Here is a 26,626-nt window from a genome sequence, read left to right as displayed (position 1 = left end):
TACAGCAAACTGATGGGATGCTACTTCCAAGATTACACTATAAAAACTTTGACTTTCATCCTCTCTCTCTCTCTCTCTCTCTCTCTCTCTGGTTTTTGCTTATTCTAATGAAGCAAGCAGCCATATAGAGAGGACCGTGTTGAAACAAATTATGTATACAACCTCTGGCCCATTGCCAGTGAGGACCTGAGGCCCTCAGTCCAAAAGCCTGCATGGAACTGAATCCTGCAACAACTACATGAGTGAGCTTAGAAGTGGATCCATCCCCAGTTGAGCCTCCATATGAGGCTGCAGCCCCAGTAGATATCTTGATTGCAGCCTTATCAGAGACCCTGAGCCAGAGGAACTGGCAGAGCTGTACCTGTACTCCTGACCCAGAGAAATGTGAAATAATAAATGTTGTTCTAAGCCACTAAATTTCAGGGTAATGAGTTACTCATTAGTAGAAACTAACACTCCATGATGAAGTGGTCAGATGCTTGCATCTGTTTCTAGGGAATCATTTGGATTTAAGAGAAGTAAGATCAGAAGTTGTTCTGAACAGAAAGTTCAGGAGTGGAAAAGAGCAGAAATGTGAGTGGACACACCGATTATAACCAATGTTAGATTACAGACTAGTTTTAGGAAAACCAGAAAGACTCCAATGTTGACAAAAATCATCCCTTTTATAGCCAAGTGATCATCATACCATATATTCTAAGTTTAAAAACTTAATGACCAATGAGATCCTTGATGTTTTACTTCCCTGGACAAGCACAGTGGTTTGTTTATAGAACCTAAATGTTTTCCTGGACAAATGCTAAAATCTTTCAAAAATGCACATTATCAATACTTTGAAATAATTTTTTTCCCCTTAAATATGTGCTAACCTTTGACTATAGCTGCATTTTTTCCTTCTCTGCTGGGAATCAGTATGTTCTGTCTTCCCTATTTGATTGTATGAGGCCCCTTCTTCCCTGATGACCGCAGGGAAAACCTTGGAGGGGCTTCATAGTCTGTAGTTTTTTTCTCACAAGGGTATAAAATAAGAGGATAAGGGAAATATCCTAAACTGAACTGGGAAAGTTGATAACATGTCAAGACAAGTTACAGACTCAGACTGTTAAAGTGAAAAAATGAGGAAGTATGGTAATCTTATAAGTGAGCTCAGCGTTATTTGCTATTTGTAAGTGTTGGGACAAAATAATTTTCTTTGTTGTGATATGGATCAGGGTGGCGATAGTGTTATAGAAAACAAATCTCTTTGCAACCCATGTTGCTGTAGAGCATATAGTCAGGCATAATTTTGGTTGAGATACGTGGAAATTATGCAGGATTCAGAGCTATCTTATTTTTGCAAACTACCCTGTGCAAGGCAGGATATCTGACATCCCTGGCTCTTGCCTAGTAAATGCCAGTAGTTCCCTTTAATAATTGTGACAATCAGAAATACTCCCACAAATTTTTAAAACTCCCTTCTGAGTGGTGGCACCCCCATTGAAAAATCATTGCTCTATTATTTCTTTAAAACTCATCATCAAGTCCTGTCAACGCAACTGTCAAAACAAACCCTGCCATTCGTAGTGCGATTAGTCCTAGAGCAAGGCTCCACCCGCAGCTCGGGAAGGGAGCCTAAGACAGCTAAAGTCAATCAGTGCGTTCTATTTATCAGATGCCAATCATTGGTTTAGGGTACGTGACCCAGTCAGAGCTGATGACACAGAATGGAGCTTTTGCTTAGTATCTGGGGAAGGAGACTGTGGTCTTTCCAGCCAACTTGAATGACAGAGGTTGTAGGGTGGTAGAGCTATAGTAGAAATCAACCCAGTGAAATGCATCATTGGCACTGGGTTCCCTGCAGGTGATTCTTTCCAGGCTGTAAGTACTGCTAGATTTGAGGAGAAGGAAACTTTCTACTTTAGGGGTTAAGGGGTACATAACAGCATGACCAGAGAGGAACTTATTTGTGTAATCTGTGATCCTCGTACTTTCATAGAATACTTTCACTGCACTGCCTTGATCTCTGAACCAGTTATGTTGTTTTCAGGGCTACAACCTGTGCCCTTAGGGGAGGGAAGAGAAAGCAGGGTCAACACACAGGTGCACAAAAACAGTTTCCCAGTATCAATTATTTTGTTTATTGTCTGTTTCCCCCACTAGAATGGACTCTTCATAAGGGCAAGAATTTTCACCTGTTTTGTTCAATGCTGCATCCCCAATGCCTCGGACAGAGCTGCTGAGAGAAGCAGAAAAGGTTGGTTTCCTGGTTTTCTGTATTTGCTGCCTAAATAGTATTCATTGATATCCACTCCCTTTCTGTTTTTTAACTTTTTGTTATGGAAAAAATTTAAATATATGCAAAATAGAGAATACATAGATGCATCTCCTCGTACCCATTACCCAGCTTCACCATTGTCATGGCCAATTCAGTTTCATGTACACCTGTCTCCCAGTTCATCACCAACATCACCAGTGAAGGTTTTAACAGCGGTGCTTCTCCAGCAAGCCGAGGACTGTCAGGGCCTCACCCACCTCCAGGGATGGGGCTTTGTTTCCAGCTGGCAGGTGGATGATCCAGTGCTACAATTCCGTTTTAGAGTTTATTTCCTTGGATTACTCCTGGCACCAGCTCTCTGAGGTTAGGTTCTCTGGGAAACAGATGTGGAGATGAAGATTTGTGTGAAACAAGTTTCCTGAGGAGTGACCGTGGTGTCTGTGCCTAGAGAGGAATAACAGAAGTAACCCTGAGCAGCAGAAGTTGAACTTCTGCTGTGGCTGTAACAGGGCCTCCGGGGGCGGTCCCACTGGAGCCTGAGCTGGGACAGCCTTTCCTTTTTTTCTTTCTTTCTTTTTTTTTTTTTTTCATTTAACTATTTGAATTCAAAACAAGACCTATTTGTTGGAATGAAAGCATGGTAATAATATAAACTGTAATTAATTTGGCTCCATTTTTACTCATTCATAGATAATCCCTAGCACAGTTCTAGGTAACAAAGATACCACTGTGAACAATGCATAGATATGGTTCCTGTCTTTATGGAATTAATTAATTAATTAATTTTTGCTGTGTTGCGTCTTCGTTTCTGTGCGAGGGCTTTCTCTATTTGTGGCAAGCGGGGGCCACTCTTCATCGCGGTGCGTGGGCCTTTCACTATCGCGGCCTCTCTTGTTGCGGAGCACAGGCTCCAGACGCGCAGGCTCAGTAGTTGTGGCTCACAGGCCTAGTTGCTCCGCAGCATGTGGGATCCTCCCAGACCAGGGCTCGAACCCGTGTCCCCTGCATTAGCAGGCAGATTCTCAACTACTGCACAACCAGGGAAGCCCTGGGACGGCCTTTTAGAACTGGCCTACCACGAGGGAGCTCCAGGCCGCTATCTCCTTCCATGGACCAGTCACTGGATGCCGTGAGCCTGGGCAGGGCGGCTCCCTTCACTGGGGCCAATTCCCAGAGAGGGGCTCAGCAGAGGGCCCAGAGCCACCAACACTCCCAGTAGCTGGGGGACGATGTGGGGGACCCGGCATCGCTGTAGCCACCACTGTCCCCTTTTAAACGCCTGTTGACCCGTCCAGCCCTTATTAAGCATTGCTTCTCCCCAGGCTCCACTCAGGCTTTTTCTTCTTTGACTTACATTTCTCTGGGGGAAGGGGAGATGCATGACATCTAGTGCCCTGGCTTTAGCTAGCCCCGTGCCTGGGTCCCCAGGGTTCCCTGCTCCCTGGTTTATACTTCTGTTTGCACCTGGCACCTCTGGACTGCCCACTTTTTGCATTGCCTGATTCTCCTCCCACTCGGCCTTAAGTGCCTCCCTGCCCTGCACACTGTGGACCGAGGCTCCACCTCCCAGCATGGATGTCTCAGCCCACCTGGGAATGGACATGGGGTACATTACATGCATGTTTGCTGTCTCAGTTTCCAATTTTGCTCCCTCCTTCTATCCCCCAAATCACAATCCATCACCCACACTGCTGCTGGGGGATAGTTCCTCAAATACACATTTTGATTCACGCAGGAATAGTTACTGAACACTTGCAGTGTCCTGCCTACATTATATTCTGGGGCTGCCATGGTTGAGTGGTGCAAATAAAGTTTCTGCTCTCGTGGAGCTTACATTTCAGTGGGGAGATACAGGCAATTACGGCACAGAAATGAATAAAGGAATGAGCGAACCGATAAGTCAATATGAGATAGTGGTAAATGCAATGCCAAGAATTAGAATAATGTGATAGAATGATGGCAGAGCTAGCAAAGGTCTCCCATTGTCTTATGGGTACGATTCAGATTCTAATTTGGCACAAAAGACTCCGTGGAGACAAGTTCTGCCCACCGCCCCCCGCCCCTCCCCGTGAGGGCTGACTGGGGGATGTGTGGCGGGGAGGACAGTCTTCCTGCCCTTGGACTTAGTTGTTTGGGGTCGGTTTTTCCTGCAGGGCCCGGCCGGCTGCCTAGGTTCCTCCTTCCCTGTCTCCTCTGCCTTCCCTTATCCCCCTGAGACCTCCTGTGCTGGAACAATGTCCCTTGTGAGCCACAGTGACAGAAGCCCAGCTGGCCTCAGCGGGTTTGTTCATATCAGTGACTGAACCCAGACAGTTAACGATCCCTTTCAACAGCAGCTTCTGCCGTGATTTTGGGGAAACGCTGACTAGGACATGACCTTTGGGAGGAGAGATTTTTGTGTTCGTTTGTTTGAAGCCACAGGTGCAGGTCTCGTTCCTATTGAACCCATTGCTGGGGCTGATTTGCAGCTCTACATTTAGCCCTGTCCCCTCCCAGCGCGGCACCCCGTCCCCAGTTCCACCTCACTGAGGCTATGGAAGGAACCTGTGCTAAGGAGGAACACTAAACACCACCAAAACGAAACCAAGCATGTTCTCGGCGGGTTCCACGTCGTGGCTGATGATTGCTCGAAAATCCCCGTTCTTATCAAGAGCCCGTGACCGCATTTCCCTGCGCCCCTCGCTGGTCAGCACGGATGAAAGTGGGAAGAGAGATTTCCCCCTCGGCTCAGAAACGGAAGCCCCTGGAAACCTTGCTTTTCCTACTTATGGGGGCACCTGATCATTAACCCGAAGACACGGATTACTGATTCCCTAAGTGCCCCTGATGTCCAGCCGGGGCTCCTGCCCCTCCTGGCGCCGCCCCTTCTCCCCTTGGCGTGGGCACAGCTTCCATCACCTGCGGCTCACCTCCCTCCTTCGCAGACCTGGTCACTGTCTTCCCTTCGGCTCCCCCTAGCGGCAAGCACGGTAAATCACCCGTGCTTGTAACCGAGCCCTGGTTACAACAGCCCCTGCTCCAAGGCAGACTGAAAAGATACTGAAACGAGAGAAAGACAAACATTTACCACTCAGAGGAGGTCCAACTTTTATTTGAACCAGACAGACAGTCCCGTCGGAAATCGTGAGATATTTGTTCTTTATTGTTTGATTACACACAAAAAAATAACACACGAAAAATTACAGCTATATAAATCAGACTTTGTAACTTATGCAGTGGAGCCTCTTAGTTGTTTTTTCAACACAAGTGATGAAAAATAAAAACATTTTTATCTGAACGTTTATATCTGAATTGCGATGTGAATGAAATGGGTTCTGTAAGACTGATATTGATCATACTGACTGCCCTTTTGAGTGCAATCAAGTAGTTTACTGAAAGAGAACTGTTAACACTAGGGTTATGTCTGTATTTCTGAGGCTGACAGTCTTAAGTGGGGTGAGCCGTATGGTATGAAGAAGGTTAGGAAGACCCTTCTGTGGCTAAAAGTTTTTCCTTGTGTCACGAGGTCTGAAATGATACACTTACCTTGAGCAACGCTCATATCAATAGGCAGATGTCATTAGAATCAATGAATTATCAGCTCTTTTTCCTTTCCATTGTTAAATCTCTAAAAGCCTAACTCTGAGCCACTGGGAAGAGGTGGGGAAAGGGTTCTGTAAGGAGCTGGGTCTATTTTCATGCCTCGGGGAAACTAGAGAACAGAATGAGAAGTGGGGACAGAGGCTGGGGGAGCCTCCTAGGAGATGGAAAGAGGGGGTGAATAGGAGCTCATAGCTTTCCCTTCAGCTGTCCTCAGGCACCACTTTTAAAAGTTTCTATTTCATGAGTCTCTATGAAAATTTCTCTCTCCAAAATGTCAGCAGTCCAAGTCTTTCAGGAAAGAACGTTTATTCTTTAATTTACCTAAGTGTTAACGTGCTAAATCCTCCCAACAGCGTTACGTGGTAGGCACTGTTATAATATTCACTGCACAGATAAACGGAGGCTCAGAGAGGTTAAGTGACTTGCCTAGAGTAAGCAAGGGGACAGATTCCAGCCTGGCAGGCACCTTAGCACACGTTCTGGAGCTGCCCTTCCAGCTGGAGGAGCGCACGTCTGGGCTTCGGAAGCGTGAGCCGATCAGATCCTTGCAGCCATGACCTTTTAGGGCCCGTTGATTATCAGTCAATCCTAAAAGGATAGTCTTTCACTGAAGCTTGATTTAGCACACAGAATGCTACCTTATCCTTCAGGATTCTAAGCAGATGAGTTAGGTGGAATCTGGGTGACCTCAATTTTTTTGAGTTTGCATGATAGAGATAAGAATACTCTTTACCCCCCAATGGACACCAATTTTATCAATTACTATTTGTAGAACAAAGACAAGATTTCTTTAAGAAAGCTTTTTCTTGGTGGTTTAAGTGTTTAAAAATGACCAATCTAAAAATTTCACAGCAGTAGGAGCTGGAAGACTCATGCTCTGTGACCTTGACTGTGCTTGTCACTGCACAGCGTATTGTTCTGGGGGGACCAAAGAAAGATGGAGGAAAAAACCCAGTCCACGACTGAAACCCACACTCACTTTTTACATGCAGACAGTCCATTGAATTAAAAGAGCAATTAAAGAGGGCTTCCCTGGTGGCGCAGTGGTTGAGAGTCCGCCTGCCGATGCAGGGGACGCGGGTTCGTGCCCCGGTCCAGGAAGATCCCGCATGCTGCAGAGCGGCTGGGCCCGTGAACCATGGCCGCTGAGCCTTGCGCGTCCAGAGCCTGTGCTCTGCCACGGGAGAGGCCACAACAGTGAGAGGCCCGCGAACCGCAAAAAAAAAAAAAAAAAAAAGAGCAATTAAAGAGAGATCATCAAACTCACTCTTGTTGTAGGGGCTTTTTTTTTTTTTTCCAACTGCGATTTTATCTAGCATGTTAGCATAAACCTGTGTGGTTAGAACTGTTACCAAGGGAAGGAGATCTAATTCCAGATCAGCCAGTGAAAGCCTGGGTAGTTTTAACCACCGACATCTGCAACAGCTAAATAAGACCCTTGACGCCTCCGCTATGCAGTGTTTTCTACTGTATTTCTGGAAATGTGCTCAATTGTCACATAGTAAAAAATAAATATTGGGCTGGTTCCCAGGGATGGTGGTGCTCTTAAAAAAGTGATTCCAGGGCTTCCCTGGTGGCGCAGTGGTTGAGAGTCCGCCTGCCGATGCAGGGGACGCGGGTTCGTGCCCCAGTTCGGGAAGATCCCACATGCTGCAGAGCGGCTGGGCCCGTGAGCCATGGCTGCTGAGCCTGCGCGTCCGGAGCCTGTGCTCTACAGCAGGAGAGGCCACAACAGTGAGAGGCCCGCATACCGCAAAAAAAAAAAAAAGTGATTCCAATTCCTATGTTCTTTGAAAACAACTTAAGTAAACACATGAAATAAGATTCTCTTCCTTTCACCTCTGATTACTGGTCCATCTAAAATTCTATCCATTTGGAATGGATGAGAAGATGGATGATGCCCTGGGAAAGATATATGTCTAGACTAGGGGGCAGATCAGTTTTATATTTTCACACAGAAAAAAACTTTTCTGCTCAGAGAGCCAGATGGTAAACAGAATTGCTCTACTTCATGCTGGAAGCGATTCATGAAAGACAGTGCACTGGATACACTGACAGAGATGAATGCTTTGGAAAGGACTCCCACCAAAACCAGAAACTTGATCTGCAATTGAGGGGGGGGTTTGTCTGTTTCCTAAGCGACTGATCTTCAAGAATGACTTTAAGAAAGGTTTGAAATTAAAATTAAATCTGAACTCATGAGATAAGTAACATCTTCCTGAATACTTACATGTTTGGGCACATGATGAATTTCTGGCCATTTGGCAGGACTGTTACAACAAATCACAATCTGAAATAAACTTCTTATATTCAATTTGTACGCTAACATGTATTTGCTTGGCATCCAAGGATTAGATTTTTGCCAGAGTTTTATAAAAGGGAATAAGGATTTGTGTTGCAAAGAGAAAATTAAGGGTGCTGGTATATCATCCTTCTGAACAATCCAGAATGCTATTGTGGTTAAAAATTAACCAATGTAGGATTAGCACTTTAGTATTTTAGTATTATGTGTTCACATACACAGGTTCATGTATATAGCATTTCTCTTTCCAGAAGTAATTAGGGGATTCCATTAAAACCAATTATTTGAGAACACTTTGTGATATAAAAGAGGTCCCTGTGCTGAACCCCACACTGGGAGATGGTAAATCAGTGGTTCCTTCCAGGATATGTTATGTTTGATTATACGTGTGTTCCATAATATTTTACCCTTTTCATTTTGTGCTCATAGTTGCAGTGGTTTATGAAGTAACGGTCTCTAGATTTCATTCCAAATGGAAAATTGGCATGAAAACTCTCAATCCAATTATTTCTGTACACATTTTGAAACAAATCGTTTTGGCCCTTTCGAAAATTTTACAGGCGGTGATAAAAATAGGAAATTTCAGGTTTCAGATGTTTTATTGCATTCTTGTAGCATAATAACAGCTTCATTAAAAAGAGTTTCAGGGCTTCCCTGGTGGTGCAATGGTTAAGAGTCCGCCTGCCGATGCAGGGGATACGGGTTCGTGCCCTGGTCCCGGAAGATCTCACATGCCGCGGAGCGGCTGGGCCCGTGAGCCATGGCCGCTGAGCCTGCGCGTCCGGAGCCTGTGCTCCGCAACGGGAGAGGCCACAACAGTGAGAGGCCCACGTACCGCAAAAGAGTTTCACAATACAATGTGAACTTTGTGAGATGTCTAGAACACATTTGCTGGCCTTCTTTAGAAAGCTTTGTGTGCAAGAAAGTTGTTCTATATTACATGTTATATTTCACCTTATTTTGCTAAGGTTTTGTGAGATATTAAATTACTTGGCCCAAATGCATGATTGTAAGGATTAAAGAGCCTGGAAGGTGGTAACTGCTCTCGGGGTTGAGGGCTCAGGACACCTCCCAGCTAAGATCACACACGAGCTGAGATAGTGGGCTCAGTTTCAGGACTCGAAATCTCATGAATCGAGGGTACTTCAGTGTATGGGATGAGCTGGAGGTGGCGGACATGGGGGAGCTCTTCCCCAGAGCCCTGGAATATCAGAGCTAATGCTCAGTCATTGTGAGAGAACATGACAGGGAAAGCAAAGATGCCCTCTCTCCTCTGATCTTGGGAATTGATTGTTTCATGGGCTGACCACATTTTGGAGAGTGGAAAGGATCCTTAAAAGTCATCTAATGTAGATGTGCTTTTGCTACTCCATTCTCCTCTCCAGAAACCCCCTTCCAAACAATGCTCAGATTTCTCCAGCGATGGGAAATTGAGTCTCCAAAGGCAGCGCCTTCCGCCTGTGAACAACCCCAGGGTTACAGAGTTCTTCCTGCTATCGAACTGAAATCTGTCTTCCTGTAATTTCCACCCATTGTTCCTAGTTATATGCCTCAGACCTGAAAAGAAACAGGCCTATTTTCCATTCTATGACAGCAGTCAGCTCTCAGAGGGAGGCAGTGGGTAGAGTGAGAAGGATTTGTGGGCAGACAGGGTCCTATTCTCTCTGACCCTCGGTCTTCTCTTCTGTGAAATGCTTATTATAAAACCTGACTTACAGGGTGGTTGTGAATATTCGAGGAAATGTGTATAAGACATACAGAGGTGACTCAGTAACGGATTATCATTATTATTACTATCGAAGGTGCCTAGTAATCTCCTCTAAAGTTTCCTTTTCTTTAGGGTAATTAGCCTCTATGTTTCATCAGTTTTTCATATTTTGTGGTTTGGGACCTCTCCATCTTCCCAGTCGTTCTCGTCTTGCCCAGTGCATTTCTGTCCTTTTTTATGCATGGCAGTTGCCAGAGAGCAGAGCTGGAGCATTTCCTGGTAGCCACATCACTGGCCACTGAAACTGCATTGGTGTCCACAGAGGGTGCTCTATTCTAGTCCTTTCCTTCAGAAACCAAACGTCCAGAAAATTCCTGTTGAGGAAATGATAGGCATTTCATGGAATAAGAAAAAGAAAGAATTGTGAGACTCAAATTCACACTCTCTAATATTATTCTATTAAGTTGCAGCATGTTCCTTACCTGTTGGTCCTTGTGCCAGACACCTGTGTGTTTCTCCTCTTGCTTTTACTCTTCACATCAGCCTGGGGATGTCGACAGTGTCTCTTACTTTCCTACTGAGAGACAGTCTGGAGAATTTAAGTATTCCAGACTTGAACTTAGGTCCTCTTACTAGGAACCAGGGCCCTTCTCCAAGTCCGTCGGTGGGATGAACACTCCGGATCTCTTTTCATCCTGCCATCCTAGTATTTCCATCTCCTCCTTGCTGCCTCCTACCCTGCTCCTCTGACTTAGTGGGAAGGGAAAGTGGCAGTGGTGGTGGTGAAGGCTTTGATGCCACCTCCGCTCCATACAGGGCCCAGTAGAACCGGGAGGTTTGAGGGACCCTATCACTGAGTGAGGTGATATCAGTCTCTTGAAAACTAAGGAGGCAAAGATCATGTTAGTGACTTCTGAGGCCATTCTGATGATTGAACCCAATCAATCAGCACAGAAAACAGTAGAGTAGACATGGTTTCCAGGCAGTGGGAAATCAATGCCCTGGGCGCTCTGGACACTCACCTGCATAAACCTTCTCCGGAGAACGGAAGACCCCCAGAGGGAAGCAGAAGGCTCCTCCCCGCTGTGTCCAACACCAGCTTGTCCTTCCCACCGAGAGACAAACGGGGAGACGTATACTTGCAGACCACGTTCATTCAGAGCGGACAGTTATCCCAGACACCGAGCCCAAGTCTGCTTCCAGATCACCAGACCCACAGAGAGCCTAGAATCCTCCCTCCCCAACCCTGTCCCAAACTTCTGCTCTGCATCCATCTCGCTGTTTACTCCTGATTCTCTTGACTATTTCCTCAATACAGCATGTAGCTCCCTAATCCCAAAAGGGTATTTCACAAGACAGCCAATTACCATTCCTTGGTTAAGAGTACCATAATTATAATATCTATAGGCCCTTTTAACATTGCTCTAAATGGACATTTTCAAATCATTTGAGAAATATTAAAATTTAAAAATGCAATAGAACCTTGGTCTAGGGGTAAGTGTTTAATAATATATAAAAAGAAAGTGGTTAGAAAGGAAAGAAATACGCCTGTAGCCAATGTTCTCTATGAAACAGAAACTCTAAAGCAATAAGTCCTAAACATCAGCCTAGAAAGGCCAGGATGGAGGTTGTCCAGCTCATAATAACATTCCTCTTCTTTTCATGTTGTTTCTTTTCCAGCTCATAGGAAAACAAGTATAATAATATATTTTGCCTATAGGTGCCAAGACTTGTTCACTTTCAGACACTTTTCTTTCTTGTGTTTGGGAACAAAAGCCGAGCTGTAGCACGAGGAAGCAAGTGTTGGGTGGAGACAGAAGGGGAGAAAGGATAGGGTGTAGGAATGCTACCCTCCAGGAACTTAAAGCACTTGGTAGTTTCAGAAACTACTAGAAGACTCGTCGTTTGCTTGAATATGTCCAGCTGTTTCAGTCATACAGCTCTATTCCGGAAAAGCCCTTGTGTCAGTCAGTGGTCCTGCCAGGAGATGGCTGGCATCTCAAGTTAGGGTGATTCAGGAAGGGTTGACTAAAGGGACCATTTACAAAGGTGTGGGTGGGTTGTTTGGGAGTGCTGATAAAACAGATCTGTCACCACCCCTGGACCCAGAGGGACAAGGGGAGGGGTAGTTATGGGGACCTGGGAGAATCATGAAAAGAGAATAGCCTTTGGAGGATGGAGGGATACAGCCAGCTCCAGGGGACCCCATGGGGAGGGGGCTGGAGGGATAAAAATCTTAACTTTCTTCCCAGTCTCCCTCTGGACTCCTCACTGGCCAAGCCAAACTGGAATTCAGAGGCCACTGTACACCAAACAGGTCAGAGAGCAGAGAGCCCAGTGGGCTGGGAGGGGGAGGGGGTGCGATATCTGGACAGCGCTGAGCACCCGGCACAAGGTGAAGGCAGGTGTGTCGTGCGGGTGGATCACTGCTCTGCTGAGTAATGTCAGTTGTAGGCTTTACCAAGGCTGTGTTGTTGCAGAATCATATATAATGTTCTTGCTCCCCCTTGAACCGTGATTTAAAGCGCTCTATATCTGAAAACCCTTGCTTGTTCTTAGAGGGTGTGTGTGTGTGTGTGTGTCTGTGTCTGTGTGTGTGTGTGTGTGTGTGTGTGAGAGAGAGAGAGAGAGAGAGAGAGAGAGAGAGAGAGAGAGTTCTTCCCTAAGTGCTTAGGTGGTACGTTGGAAAACTGGACCCTGGTGTGAGAGACCAGCAGGCCTGGTGTTTTCTCCCCTTGTATGGCATGGAAACCATGGAACTGGGCTCAGCACAGTTTCTGGAATTGGGCTGGCGGGTTCCCACACGTGGTGTTATTTAAAACTGAATCAGACAGACTTTGGGTATTGCTCTGTGAATTATTGTCATTGTTTGGTACAGGCCTTCTGAGTTAGACACTAGCGGGTGGGCCACGGGGTCCACCATGGGGGAAATAGCTGTGGCTGCTCTCACTGAGGAGAGCCTGAGACTGGGAGAGCGAAACCTCTCTGGGACTCGGAGGTTTGGAGTCACCGAAGTTTCCACTGATGAAGGTAGAAGTGACTGCCCTCAGCTGGGCACCCCGGGTTGGGCAGGAATGCTGAGGTCTGGTGGGGCCTGCAGGTCTGAGTGCCCAGTTCCAGGAGTGACATGGTTCCATCTCTCTGCTGACCGTGAACCTTCTGTACGTTCTTGTTAAAGGTCACCATTGCTGTCATCTGTGCTGGGGAGATTAGGAGGGCAGAAGTCCTTTTACAAGAAGGGGTGGGGTAACACAGGGCATTTGTCTTTGGGAGATGCTTTATCCCGAAGAGGGAGACAATGGCATGGATGCAAGATCAGGATGAAGGCCCCGGGGCTTTGCCATAACTACTCAGGTCTTAAAAAGAAGCATGATCCCATTTCACAGGCACAACCTAGTGAAGCCATCAAATATGTAAAACAGACCTCGGCAAAGGCAGCTGCTCCTCCTTCAGCCTCGAGGACCTGTCGCCCCTACCTGCTCTGCATAATAGAACTCTTTGCAGGTGGGTAACTCAGCTCAGCAGAGAAAATACATTAGTAGACAAACTTTCCTTTTACTGGGTGGTAGTAGGATGTGCCAGGCTAGTGTTCTCCACGCCTAGAAATCTGGGAAGACGTATGGGACTGGGTGTCAGCATGGCGTGGAAACATAGACTTGGAGCTATAGGGTGTCATTGATGGTGTGAATTGGGCCCATTGCCTGGGAGAGCATTGGCTTTGTGGTCTGGCCATAGCAGGGACCAGGCCCACCCTTTAAAGCGACCTTCAAGTTTGATGGCCTTGCACAAGGTATTTCCCCTCTCTCTCTGGTTTCTTCATCCGAAAATGGACAGAGCAATAGTAGCCGCCTTATAAAGTGGTCGTCGGGATGAAGTGAGTTGCTACATGTCAGGTACTTAGAAAAAATGTCTGGAACTTACTAAGTGTTTGATTCATTTGCCCATTCACTCATTCATCATTCCAGAAATATTTATTGAGTTATGTGCCAGGAACTGTTTTAGGCTATGGATAACCCAGGTGAAAATATTTGCCTGCATGGAGCTTATTATTATTAGGGGCATGAAGCCATAAAGATGTTTACAGTTTCATCCTTTTCTTCACATCACATGCTCCTCATATGTTGAAAAGATGTGCAGGTTACGGGCTTATAGGCCTCACTAGCCTTGCTGATGTTAGGCATTTCTGATTCCTCATTGAGGCTGAAGAAAGAAATGCGTTCCTATTGAAATGGTTCATTCTTTCTGAATTGCTAATACTTCCTTGCGGATTTATGAGTTCAATATTGCTGACTTGGGGATGGGAAATTTAAGTCAATGGCTGACCTATTTAGCCACCGTACTGGATAGAAAAGCCCAGCTTAGGACAGAATTGAGTTTTGGGGGTCAAGCATGAGGCACTTTCTCACTTCTGAACTTGGCAGTAGGAAGGGGTGAAAGTTGAGAGTTGGTTCAAACGTGGAAGTTTTCTGGAGGTTTAAAAACATTTCTAATTGTGGTAGGGAGGGACCGCCAACTCCCAATTCAATTAAAACCCACAAAGAAGCTCCCCACAGGTCCATACCACATGGCTGCGATTCACGCCAACGTTGGCTCTTTGGGATGGTGTCCTGGGTTAAATGTTTACAAATACTGCACTTTGTTTAGGGCTGGATCTCAGAGTTCAGCTCTCATACTCGTTCATTTTATTAACTGATTCCAGGAAGAGAAACTGGGAAAAAGACTTGCAAAAGCACGGAAAGGAAACCAAACAACATTTTCTCATCTTTTAATCATGGCACTTGGCATGGAGGAACCTCAGCCTTTTCATGATTATTGTACAATTTTATTCGTTCACTTATTCAGCAAATGCTGTTTGAGCATCTAATTAGGGTCAGCTATCGCTCCTCATGCTGGAGACGACATGGTGAGCAAACCAGCAACGGCAGGACCAAGGAGCCCTGCCCTTGGCCCTCTGGGAGCTTACAACTTAGTGGGAGAAACAAATGCTAAGGGAACCGATTGTAATGATGAACATCAAAGTAACAACTGGAGTGTTTCTAAGAAGAGCTACTGGTTCCTTTATATGCGGAATCTAAAAAGAAATGATACAAAGCAGAAACAGACTCACAGACTTAGAGAACAAACTTATGGTTGGGGGTGTGGGGGAAGGGGTAGTTAGGGCATCTGGGATCGACACGTACACCCTGCTATATTTAAGATGCATAACCAACAAGGACCTAGTGTACAGCACAGGGAACTCTGCTCAGTATTCTGTAACAGCCTACCTAAGTGGGAAAATGTATAACTGAATCACTGTGCTGTACACCTGAAACTATCACAACACTGTTAATCAGGTATATTCCAAAAGAAAATAAAAAGTTAAAAAAAATTAGTTAACACAGGTTAAAAAAAAACTTTAAAAAAAGAGAATGAATGATAGGAGAATTTGCTTCATCAGCAAAGTCAGGGTGAGCTTTCTTGAGGGGGGATAATTTGAGCTGAGCTCTGAAGGGAGAGTGAAAGTTTAACTGCAGGAAGAGGGAGTGACGAGAAGCAGAGGACTGCAGGAGAAGGAGCCACGTGTGCCAACACCGGGTGGCACATACAGCAGCACAGAGAGACAGAAACGGGGTGAGAGGGGTGAGGCTGGAGGGCAGGGATGCCAGACCCCGCCATGCTTTGACTTTGATCGTCATCCTGACCAAAAGCTGCTGGAATATTTTCAAGGGTGGTGTGAGAAGTGCCGTTAGGTTTATTGGGGGAGGGACACCACTTGTGCAGGGTTGGACAGGCAGGCCTCTGCACTGCAGTGAGCTCTGTTACTTACGTAAGAGGGGGCAAGCAGGGTGGGGCAGGAAGAGCTGCAGACCACAACGGAGCTGTGACAGTCGTCAGATGATCCAGTGCGGAGCTGTCCACTCTGGCTGCTATTGGAACGACATAGACGGGGTGGCTTAAACAGCAAAAATTTATTTCTCACGGTCCTGGAGCCTAGAGGTCCGAGATCAGAATGCAGACAAGGTTTGGTTCTGGTGCCATCCCTCTTCCTCTTTATGTCCCACAAGGCCTTTCCCTGGTGCAAGCGTGCGGAAAGGGAGAGGGACAGGGAAAGGCTTTATAAGGGCACTAATCCCACTGTGGAGGCCCCACCCTCATGATCTCATCAGAACCTAATCACCTCCCAATGGCCTCACCTCCAAATACCACCACATTGTGGCAGGAGCGGGGGCTAGGGCTTCAACATATGAATTTTTATGTGTTGGCGGGGACACAAACATTCAGTCCATAACACTCGCTAGGTGCCAAGAGCTGTGCTCCTGCTGTGAAAACGGGTGAATAAAATTGGTGTGGTTCCTGTTTTCGTGGAGTTTACAAACTCGCGGTAAGAAAGAAGTGAAAACATATTAACACGTATGGAACCCTGGAGCAAAGATTTCTTACTAGTGGGGCTTGGTATCCCTATGGGGGGCTTGTCCACTGGCTGAGGGCTACTGCAGGAGCGGGGCCACAGTCGAAGAAGCAGTGGGTCCTGCAGGTCTCCAGGCTGCTGTCCACACTCTCCACAGTCCACCCGGGAAGTCTTTCCTGGAGGAGCACTGAGCCGCACGCCACCAGGCCACCCAGGAGAAAGGGGCGCCTCTGGGGTCATCTGAACAGAGCCCTTCATGGGATGGCAAAAACTGCGTTGCTAAAACATCCCAAAGTGAGTCTCTGGAGCATGCCTTTCTCATCGAGAAGACACAGCACACACAAACCTTTCTCTCAAAGATTTGCTCGATTATAATCTGATACAACAGACAATTTCAGAAATAGACACAACGTATTAATCTGAGTAATAGATGTCACATTGGGATTGATATTTGCCAAACTTAGCATGATAATAATTGAAAGTTTTTTACTTATTTAGATTTCATAGTTTAGTTTTTCAATAAATGAAATCATTTGTATATTTTTAATCATAGTAGAGAGAAATAAGACTTAAAATGTTGTCGGTAGAGAACAGTGAGAAATGATGCTTGTCGCAACTTCCCTTTACTGTAAGAGCTAATAAAACAATTTATGGAGAATAGACTTATTAATAAAACAATAAAATACAAATTATACATTTCCTACTGTGGTGCTTAAAGTAGATGACCTAGATTATTCCCTAAGATAAAGCCCGCGTGCATAAAACAGACCACATTGTAGGTATTTCAAAATCATTGGTAAATAATGTTTTCAGAAGGTGATTTGCAAATTAATGCAAAATTTAGAGTACTTATTTTGCACTTTTCTGGACTATGTATAGTTGATGTTTAAAACACATGCTAAGAGGTATTGATAATCTACCATATTATTCTAAAGCAAATAACACAGATCGAAATTTTCTAATTGATTGCCTGACTGATGAAATAAAGGCTACAGAAATGAGTCACTAAGATGGCTGTAAAACCAAGCTGCTCTCCAGTGCAGGATCCTTCCTTGAGCTCCAAATTAGAGAGCTCTGCCCATTTCTAGGAAACGCTGTCTGATGCAAGATGTTTGAAGCCTCTCCTGGTTTCCCCTGTTTGGCCTCCCAGGACCTCCTTGCCCATCACTCACCTTTGGCTCCTGTGACCCCCAGATAACACTCACTTGGGGCAGGCGATAGGCAGGCAACCTCTGTCGTCTGGCCCCCCGCTCCCATGACAGCTTGGGTTCTACCGCCTTGCTCCCCAGTTAGCAGAAACGAATGGTTTTTCAGGGTCTGTGGCTCTTTCCTTTCTTTTCAAAGACTAACCACACTATTGTCTCCATTTCCCTCTTCCACTTTCTGCTTGGAAATTCTTGCATTCCTCACATTTCTACCACGTTGCCAGTGGTTCCGTGCAGTTTCCCTTGACCCCCTGGATTGGGTCGGTCACTCCCACTCCAGGTCACCCACTGAACCCTGTGCTCACTTCCCTCCCGAAATTCCCGCACATCTGCTCCCTCTTCCTGGGAGCAGGGAGAGACACCTCTCTGTTGCTACTCCGGGTCCTTGTTTTCTGGCACTGGGTCTAATGATTCCTTGATTCTCAGTGAATGTGTGTGAAACCAACTGAACCAAGCTGAGTGTTGCCCTCTGTCTCCCCATTCCCGTGGCATTCGTCCTATTGTTGACTTTGGCCACTGCCTTTGGACGAGCCCTGGATGAGTCACTTAAAACTCTCACTAAGGGCTTCCCTGGTGGCGCAGTGGTTGGGAGTCCGCCTGCTAGATGCAGGGGATGCGGGTTCGTGTCCCGATCTGGGAGGATTCCGATATGCCGCGGAGCGGCTGGGCCTGTGAGCCATGGCCGCTGAGCCTGCGCGTCTGGATGACTGTGCTCTGCAACTGGAGAGGCCACAGCGGTGAGAGGCCCGCGTACCGCAAAAAAAAAAAAAAAAAAAACTCTCACTAAGCTGAAGATCACAGTATCTGGTTTGTGAATCTCACAGGATTTGTAAATATCAAATGAGGAGCCCAGAAAGTACAGCTGAGTTGTGTCCCTTTGGATAGAGACACTGGCTCGAGTCAAGTCTGAGTTCTCTCTGCTTTTCTCGACCCTGTAATTTGACAGCTGGCCTTTGGTTGCTCAGCCCTGCTCATGCCCAGACCTGCCATTACTCTGATCCATCAAGACCGGTTCCTGGGAAAGTCTTAATTCCCACTGATGTAAAAAGGGAGGAAAAGGATGAGGAAGACATGTTGTGCGAAATCCAGGCTGGGCATCCTCATCCCGTGGCGAGTTCTAAGACCCACCCAGGGAAGAGGACAGCAAAGGACATGAGCAGAGTGTACTACAGAAGAAAGCGGGAGGTGGTGGCGGCTAGGGACAGGACCAGCATCACGGAGCCCCGCAGGTGCTCTGCTTTCCTTGGGCTCTCTTATTTCATCCTCTCGCTGCCCTATGAGGTGGGGACTATATTTTTTTCTCATCAGAAGAGGAAACAGAGGCTCAACTCAGAAATTGAAAACTTCCCCCAAAGTCCCACACTAAAGAAATGTCAGAGCCAGGAGGATTTGATTCCAATGGTCTGTACTCACAGCCACCGAATGCTCTTGCCTCATCTGCTGGTTTAGCAACTGCTTGGACTGCAGTGCAGTAAGCGCAGAATGAGCAGGGAGGTGTGCTTCGGAGCTGGTGACTTCTGCCAGGAAAGATGGCGGTTCACCTTCTCATTCATTCATTTTTCAGTTATGAGAGCCAGTACGGTGTCAAGGCTGTGATGCGCTGGATTATGTTCTCCCAAAATTCCTATGTTGAAATCTTAACCCCTAATACGTCAGAGTGTGATCCTATACATTTACAGAGGTAGTCAGGGTAGAATGAGGTCATTAGAGCAGGCTCTAATCCAAGATGACTGGTGTCCTTATTAAAAGGGGAAATCTGGACCCAAAGGCATGCTCAGCAGGAAGACAGCATGAAGAGATGGGGAAAAGATGGCCCTCAGAAGGGACCGACTCTGCTGACATCTTCATTTCGGACTTCTGGCCTCCAGAGCTGTGAGACAGTAAATCTCTGTTGTGTAAGCCACCCAGTGTGTTAGGGCAGCCACAGGAAACGAATATAGTGGTTAAAAGCATGAATTCCAGAATCAGAATGGCTGGCCACAAACTGCCTAGCTTTGGCATTCACTGGCTTTGTCTCTGTGAGCAAGTTATTCACCTTCTCTGGGCCTCAGTTTTCTCCTCTGTAAGATGGGGCTGGATGTGCCTCGTAAACTTCTTAGAAAGATTAAAAAGTGTTGACGCAGGCGTTGCATGTGTGTAGATAGTGCTGGATGCCGGGCAGAACTCTCTCCTACGGGTTGTCTGCAGCGTGTGTCACAGGCTGCACACTCCCTCTCCCCGCCCCCCACCCCACAGGACCACACATCACGGTGGGAAGTACTCCTGAAGGCATGACGGGGCTTCTGCTCGTTGTGGTGATGACCCGGTACAACGGGGCGCTATTGATTTCTCCTCTCTCATGCAAGTGGGGAGCATGGCAGGCTGTCCACTAGGGGACTGTGTCCTAGTTGCACGGGTGGGCCCCACTCAGGCTGGAAGGGAAGGAAGGGGAGGACAGAGTAAACATTTTACTGAGAAGTTTCCAGGTGTATTAGTTTCCTAGGGCTGCCTTAACAAACTAACAGAAACTGGGTGACTTAAAATAACAGAAATGTATTCTCTCCTACTTCTGGAGGCTAGAAGTCTGAAATCAAGGCGGCAGCAGGCAGCATTCCCTCTGGAGGCTCCAGGGGACCATCGTGCCTTGCTTTCTCCAGCTTCTGGTGGTCCCCAGGCATTCCTTGGCTGCATCGCTCGTCTCTGCCCCCGTCTTCCCTTGGGCTTCTCCCCCGCATCCGTGACTTCTCATCTTCTGCCTCTAGGTGGACACTTGTCATCGGATTTAAGGCCTGCCCAGGTAAAACAGGGTCATCTCATCTCAAGATTCCTAACTTAATTACATCTGTAAAGACCCCTTTTTCAAATAAGGTCACACTCACAGGTTCTGGGGGTCAGAAGTGAACGTAGCTTTTTGGGAGGGCACCATCCAAGCAAGGACAGCAAGTATTTTACACAAAGTATCTAGTTTAGTCTTTATAGCAACACTACAGTATGTTCATTTCGTGGATGAGGGTGCTTAGAAAAAGAGGTTGTGGCTACCTTACCCCAGAGAGTGGCAGCATGAGGATTCAAATATTGGTGTTTATGACCTGCCGGCTCATGTCCTGCCCTCTCCCCAGGCTCTGAGTTAGGCAAACTGTTTCAAACCTAGAAAGTATCATCTTGCTTTAGCCATGGGCACCCCGACACAAGGGTCACATATGAGAACGAAGAAAAGGACGGGGTTCATGCTTCTTTCATAAGGTACCAGCTGCACGAGAAATACAATCTTCCTTGAAACTGACAGTTTTATGTTCTTCCTTTATGTTTGTATTCACAATGAGGACATTCACTTCTAATATTTAACTTACAGCTGGTAGGAAATATCTTTGAACTATTCTCAAGGTTTGTGCCAAATATTTTAAGATTCAAAGGCAGGCAAAAAACTTGTTTTCCTCAGCAGATTTTCCCCTTTTGCGTTACTGCCTGGTTTATGCAAGCTTGCCTTAGAACAATGATATCTCGACAAAACTAAGTTTTCTGTTTTTTACTGGAAGCTCTCATTTCTCATCATCCATATTTAAGAAAAACAAAACCAATGTATACAGTCTTCAGTTTAATTCCTCTGAGTTTTCATCTCATGTACTGATGTGTTTCAACCAGGATGCCAAATTCCACTCTTCTTGCCTTGCCTGGGTAATTCTGAGGGGAAAAAAAAAAACCCTAAAAATGAAGAACAAAAAACAAACGAAAACACTAGATTTTCAGTCAGGAGTTTGAAATGCACCTCTTCCATTCATTAGCTCTGTGACTGGGATGGAGAAGTCCAACTCTGTCTCTGTTTTCTCACCTGTAAAGTGAAGTCTATAATATTGATCTCCTGAGAGTGAAATAAGTGACCAATTGGGAGCGTCTTGGGTGTTGCTGGGTGCAGCACATACTTAATCCATGTGTGCTTCCTCTCTCCCATTTGTCCTTCTTTTCTTCATCTGGTTAGAGTTTTCTTCTGTTCCGTCTCTTTACTGAGTTTTCCACTGTTGGCAAAGACGCTTTCTCCCAAGCTGTTTTGAATTCTAGAACAAACCTTGTTATTTGTTTTTGGTTTCTGTATTTTTTCAGAAAGTCAGCCTTCTTCTTTTTTTTTTTTTGACTTTCTGCCTTCTAAATCTCTGTCCTGGCATCTTCATAGCTTTACTAACTCCAAAATGTGTTCCTGGGATAAAGTTTATGTGTAAACAGCAGGCAGTTGGAATCACTGATTCTCCGTTTCACTGGAGGAGGGAGAGGGGCAGAGAAAGGTGAACTTTTTAGTCTCTTTTCAAATGTTTGAGTCAAGCATTTCTCTGTCTGGTTTCAAATGCTCTCACAAATTATATGAGCCTGGGATTGGCCCAATTTTACCCTTTTGGAGAGTGCTTCACTGACATTTATCCCACTCTGGGTGGGAACAGCTGGGGAAGCAAAGCCAGTCCACGGCCACTGGAGCCGGGAAAGGGTGAACATTAAACTCTGGCCCTTTTGCAAGGCGAGGTGAATCCGGATTTGAATTACCTGGAGGTGGGGAAGCCTGTCCATCCTTACAGGTTCTCTATAAATTCTCTCCTTGAACTAAGCCAGACACTCAGTGAGCTGTACGTTTGCACCAGAGTTGCTCTGGACGTGGTATTGATTTCCTAGGGCTGCTGTAACAAGTTGTTGCCAGAAACGGGATGGCTTCAAACAGCAGAAATGCCTCATCTCACAGTTCTGGAGGTGAGCCGTCGGAATCAGAGCGCCACAGAGCCACGTCCGGGCTTCTGATGGTGAAGCACCCCGGGTGTTCCTCAGCCGGCAGCTGCGTCGCTCCACCTCTGCCTCTGTCCTCGCTCGTGGCCCCCTCTCTGTGCCTCTCCTCACGTGGCGTTGTCCCCTCTGTGTTGGTCTCTGTGTCTCCTCTTAAAAGGACACCGGTCATATTGGATTAACAGCCTGTCCTATGCCAGCAGGACCTCATGTTAACTTCTACCTGAATTATATCTGCAAAGACCCTATTTCCGAATCAGGTCACATTCACAGGTACGGGGGCTTGAACCTCAACATATCTTTTGGGGGGACTCAATTCACCCCACAGCAGACAAATGTGAAGTTGAGTTGACTGGCCCAGAGAGTAAGCAGCATAGAAGGCCCCAGGCCTGGCCAGCCTGTGAGAAGAAGGGAGACCTAGATTTGAGGGCCACGCCTGCCGCTCCAGCTGTGTGGCTTGGCCCTCAGGTTCGCCGTCTGGAAGAGGGAATGCTGGGGTCTCGCCCACGCAGATAAGATATTTGTGGAGTGGGTCAAATCATGTTGCTTTGCGTCGTAGTCAAGTCTTCATAGTTAGGCTCCAGACCACCTTTGTCATGCCATCTTTGATTTTATGCCTCTAGTTATGATGCAAGCACCTAGGGCTACTTGCCTTTCCCCAGATACACCATGTGACTCTGCTTCTCCACCCTGGGCTATTGCATTTTCTTGGCACCAAGCTTTCCACCCCCATGTTTTCTCTCCTCCCCATCATACATGCCCCAGTCTGAAGGAAGGGCTTCCTTGGCACCCGTTCCACAGTGGACCTAAAATTTGCGTGTTTTACAACGAGCCTGGTATCACAGCCCACACCTGTTTCCCCTGTACGACTGTCAGATCCTTGGAGGAGGGAACGGTGTCCTATTTTTTTCCATCGCCCTGTAGTTGCTTTAAAAAGACCTGCTAGATTAATATCTGATCAAACAAAATCGTGTGTGTATAAATGCATCACAAGCGGCAAAACAAGACAAAATGATGGCGATGATTCCTAGACAGTATCATCTGAAGGGGTGCTGAAAAGACCATCTGATGAAAATGATCTGTTACCTGAAATTCTGCTATGGGCGCACCTCCTACAACCTTCTGGAGACTTAACCTTTTACATGGTTGTCCACACAAGTGCTGGGAGGGACAGCATTTTATTATTCATTGTCTCCTGGGGAGAGCAGTCCTCTGGGAAAAGGGGGTAAGGGAAGTCAAGTTCGCAAGAAGGAATAAATCAGAAAGTATCCCAAATAAAGCGGGTCTCAGGGCCCCTTCTTGGTGCTGTGATGTGCCGGCGTCCACGCTGATTGGGAGCATCTCCCTTGTCCGGACCCATGTGTGTGCTCGGTCATGACGCTGGGACACATCCCACGAAGAGAAAAGGGTTGAACGCCATTCTCTTCTCCAGCCCCTTCTTGGGAATCCCCACAGCGCCGCCTTATTAATATAACAACTTTGGTCCTGATGGTGTTATTGCCAGTCAAGGGCTTTCATGGACACTGAACACGTAGCGTCCAGTCAAAGCTCAGCTGGGAAGAACTTGTGGGGCTGGAACAGCCCAGGCTGGTCTCTGCATCCACTTTCCTCCAGCCTCCCACACTGGCCTTCGTCTTGGGGAGGCTGCACCAGGCGGGTCAGAAACGAAACCGGAGAGCAGGGTCTCTTTCACCCCAGGCAGGATGAGAGAACTTTGGCATAATGCAAGGCTTTATGTTGACTTACTGATTGGAGCCCAGGAAAGAGTCCACCTTTACATATAAATAAAATCTACTCCCATGAATTCCTGGTGGCCTAAGGATAGTAGGATGGCCATCTTCCATCTTCTCTTTCTTAATCCTGATATTTTATTTCGCATATCTGCTTACAGCAAACCAAACTCCCCATGCTGTCCAGTTGTCTCTCTCTTTCTGCCTTCACCAGCTTCCCCAATAGAACATTTGTTATCATATGTGTAGCTCATCTAGGTTGTGTGAAAATTAGAGCTTTGGATGAAAGCATTTAGAGTCATTTTCTTTTTCAATCGTCGCGTGCTATTTTTTCTAGCTGAAAATATTCTATTTCTTCAAAAAATATGTGCCAACTAAAAGTGAATATACTCTCTGATTCTCACGCTTTGCTTACTCAGAAATTACCAGTATAAACATGCTATTGCTATTGTAGGCATAAAAATTTTCCCCTTTCTTTTTGATTTCTTTAGCACATGGTGCATGGCCTTTGCTATATTACAGCAGAGTTAATTAAGTTTTAGGCTACAAGCCTAGACCACAAGCCTGTTTTTTAGGTGTTATGAAAATCTTTTTTCTTTTTGGTTGTGTTGTTGTTGTTTATGCCTCCGTGGCAATTTAAACTGCATTGAAAACAACCACCAAATTTAATATCCCCATCAATAATATCCAGATTTTAAAATTCCATTTTGCCTTAAATCAAAAGCTGTATGTGAATTTATGTTTTCTGTAGTGTCTTAATCTCTCTCTGACATGATTATTGTGTCTAACAAGGCAAAAGAAAAATAAATCTGACACTGGGGAAAATAAGACAACCAAGTTAATTGCTCCACTGAGAGTATGGCAAGAGATTACAAATGCAGTGAACTGTGAGGGTTGGTGGCAACAGTGTAGGGATGGTGGGCCATGTCTCTTCAACCTGTTTTCCTGCTGTGTTATATGATGTTGCTTTGGAACCAGGATCATGTGTAATTCTTGCTTCTCTCTCTGTCCTCTCCCTCCACCAACTCACATGCTGTTGCAGATACTGTATATTTTCTCGGCACCTGCTTTGTCTTCCTGTATGACCCAGTCAGGAAAAGGAAAGCCCTCGTCTCCTTAACTCTCCTGTTGTAAGGTGTTCTCTAAGTCCTGCCAAGCAGCTGCCCTTCCATGAACACTGGAGGTGGATATGCCTGGGAGGTTAGGTCCCTGGATACCACGTGGGCCATGATTATCCCGGATTATCTGGGGTGATCCAATCTCACCACATGAGTCCTTAAAATCAGAGAGACTTTGCTGACGGGGTTAGAAAGAAGAGACAGAAGAAGGAGGAGGAGAGATTTGATACACGAGAGGAACTTGATCCTCCATCGCTGACTTTGGAGACGGAGGAAGAGGCCATAGTGAGGAAATGCAGGCAGCTTCTAGAAGATGGAAGAAGCAAGAGAACAGATTCCGCTCCATCTGCCAGCAAGGAACCTGGCCCTGCTGACACCTTGATTTTAACCCAGTGAGACTCATGTCGAACTTCTGATCTCCAGGATATAAGATAATACACTGGGGTGTTTAGGTCACTGTGCGTGTGGTAATTTGTTAGGGCGCTGATAGAAACCTAGTGCATCTGAGCTGCAGCTCAAACATTCGGCGTTTGGAGCCACTGGTGCTGGGTGTCCCATTGTGGTGGTGGAGGGTATATGTTGGGACCATTTGTGGTGGATGGGGCTGTTCTGCTAGACAGGCTGCATAATTTGTGGGGCTCAGTGCAAAATAGAAATGTCAGCCCTTGTTAAAAATGTCCGAAAATGGCGTTGTTTAGTGTATTAAAATATAAAACTTTTTTCATCATCTCTTCCAACTTATTGTGACTTTTTAATTTGCTATTTAATACCCTTCTAAGTAAAGATTAAATGTTAAATCAGTAACATGAACTTTATCATTATCTCAATATTCCATAATGCCAGTTTCAAATGTAACTTAAGAGCATTAATGTGTATGCAGAATCACCGAAATTATACAGTTTGTGTTTCATGGCTTGTACATGCACGCGTATTTTGTTCTTTCCATAACAGTGGACACTCTCAGAATGTGACCTTATGAGAAGTAGGTCATTAGGTTAGATCCCAATACAGTACGACTGGTGTCCTTATAAAAAGGGAAATTTGGACACAGAGACTACATGCAGAGAGAGAGAACGCCATGTGAAGATGAAGGCAGTGATTGGGGTGATGCCTCTACAAGTCAAGGATTGGCAAGAAACCACCAGAAGCTAAGAGAGAGGCATGGACCAAATTCTCCCTCACAGCCTTCAGAAGGAAGCCACTCCACCAACGCCTTGATTTCGAACTTCTAGCCTCCAGAGCTGTGAGACAAGACATTTCTGTTGTTTAAATCACCTAGTTTGTGGTACCTTGTTATGGCAGCCCTAGGCAACTAAGACACACTTGACACTCTGTTATGTTTGGGAAATGGACTGTAGCCAAAGTTGGAGGGGCGTTCAGATGCCCACTGCTTAAAGGTACCATATATCTACATAGGACGAGATAGATGCTAAATAAATATCCTGAGTTGTGAATGAATTAATGAATGTGGCTGAAAGTCTTGGAACTTTTAGGAGGAATAGCTGTGACAATGATGCAATAAGCAAAGCAGTCATTTTAGTACTTTGTAAGCAAGCTGGCTAAAAATATTTGCAATAAACATTTCAAATGAATAGTTCA

General features: G+C 46.0%; 1 long non-coding RNA gene across 1 annotated transcript in view; it reads left to right on the top strand.

Annotated features, from left to right (window-relative positions):
- The first annotated feature begins 2,173 nt into the window (after positions 1 to 2,173).
- LOC114887978 overlaps positions 2,174 to 26,626 on the top strand; it is a 174,589-nt gene continuing 150,136 nt past the window's right edge. The window contains exon 1 of the long non-coding RNA XR_003791664.1: positions 2,174 to 2,233. This is a non-coding gene — a long non-coding RNA (uncharacterized LOC114887978). The remainder of the gene's footprint in view (positions 2,234 to 26,626) is intronic.

This window comes from Monodon monoceros, unplaced genomic scaffold (assembly GCF_005190385.1).
Source record: "Monodon monoceros isolate NGI ecotype Baffin Bay Population unplaced genomic scaffold, NGI_Narwhal_1 Super_Scaffold_8, whole genome shotgun sequence".
NCBI lineage: Eukaryota > Metazoa > Chordata > Mammalia > Artiodactyla > Monodontidae > Monodon > Monodon monoceros.
This window is presented reverse-complemented; position numbering and strand designations above follow the sequence as displayed.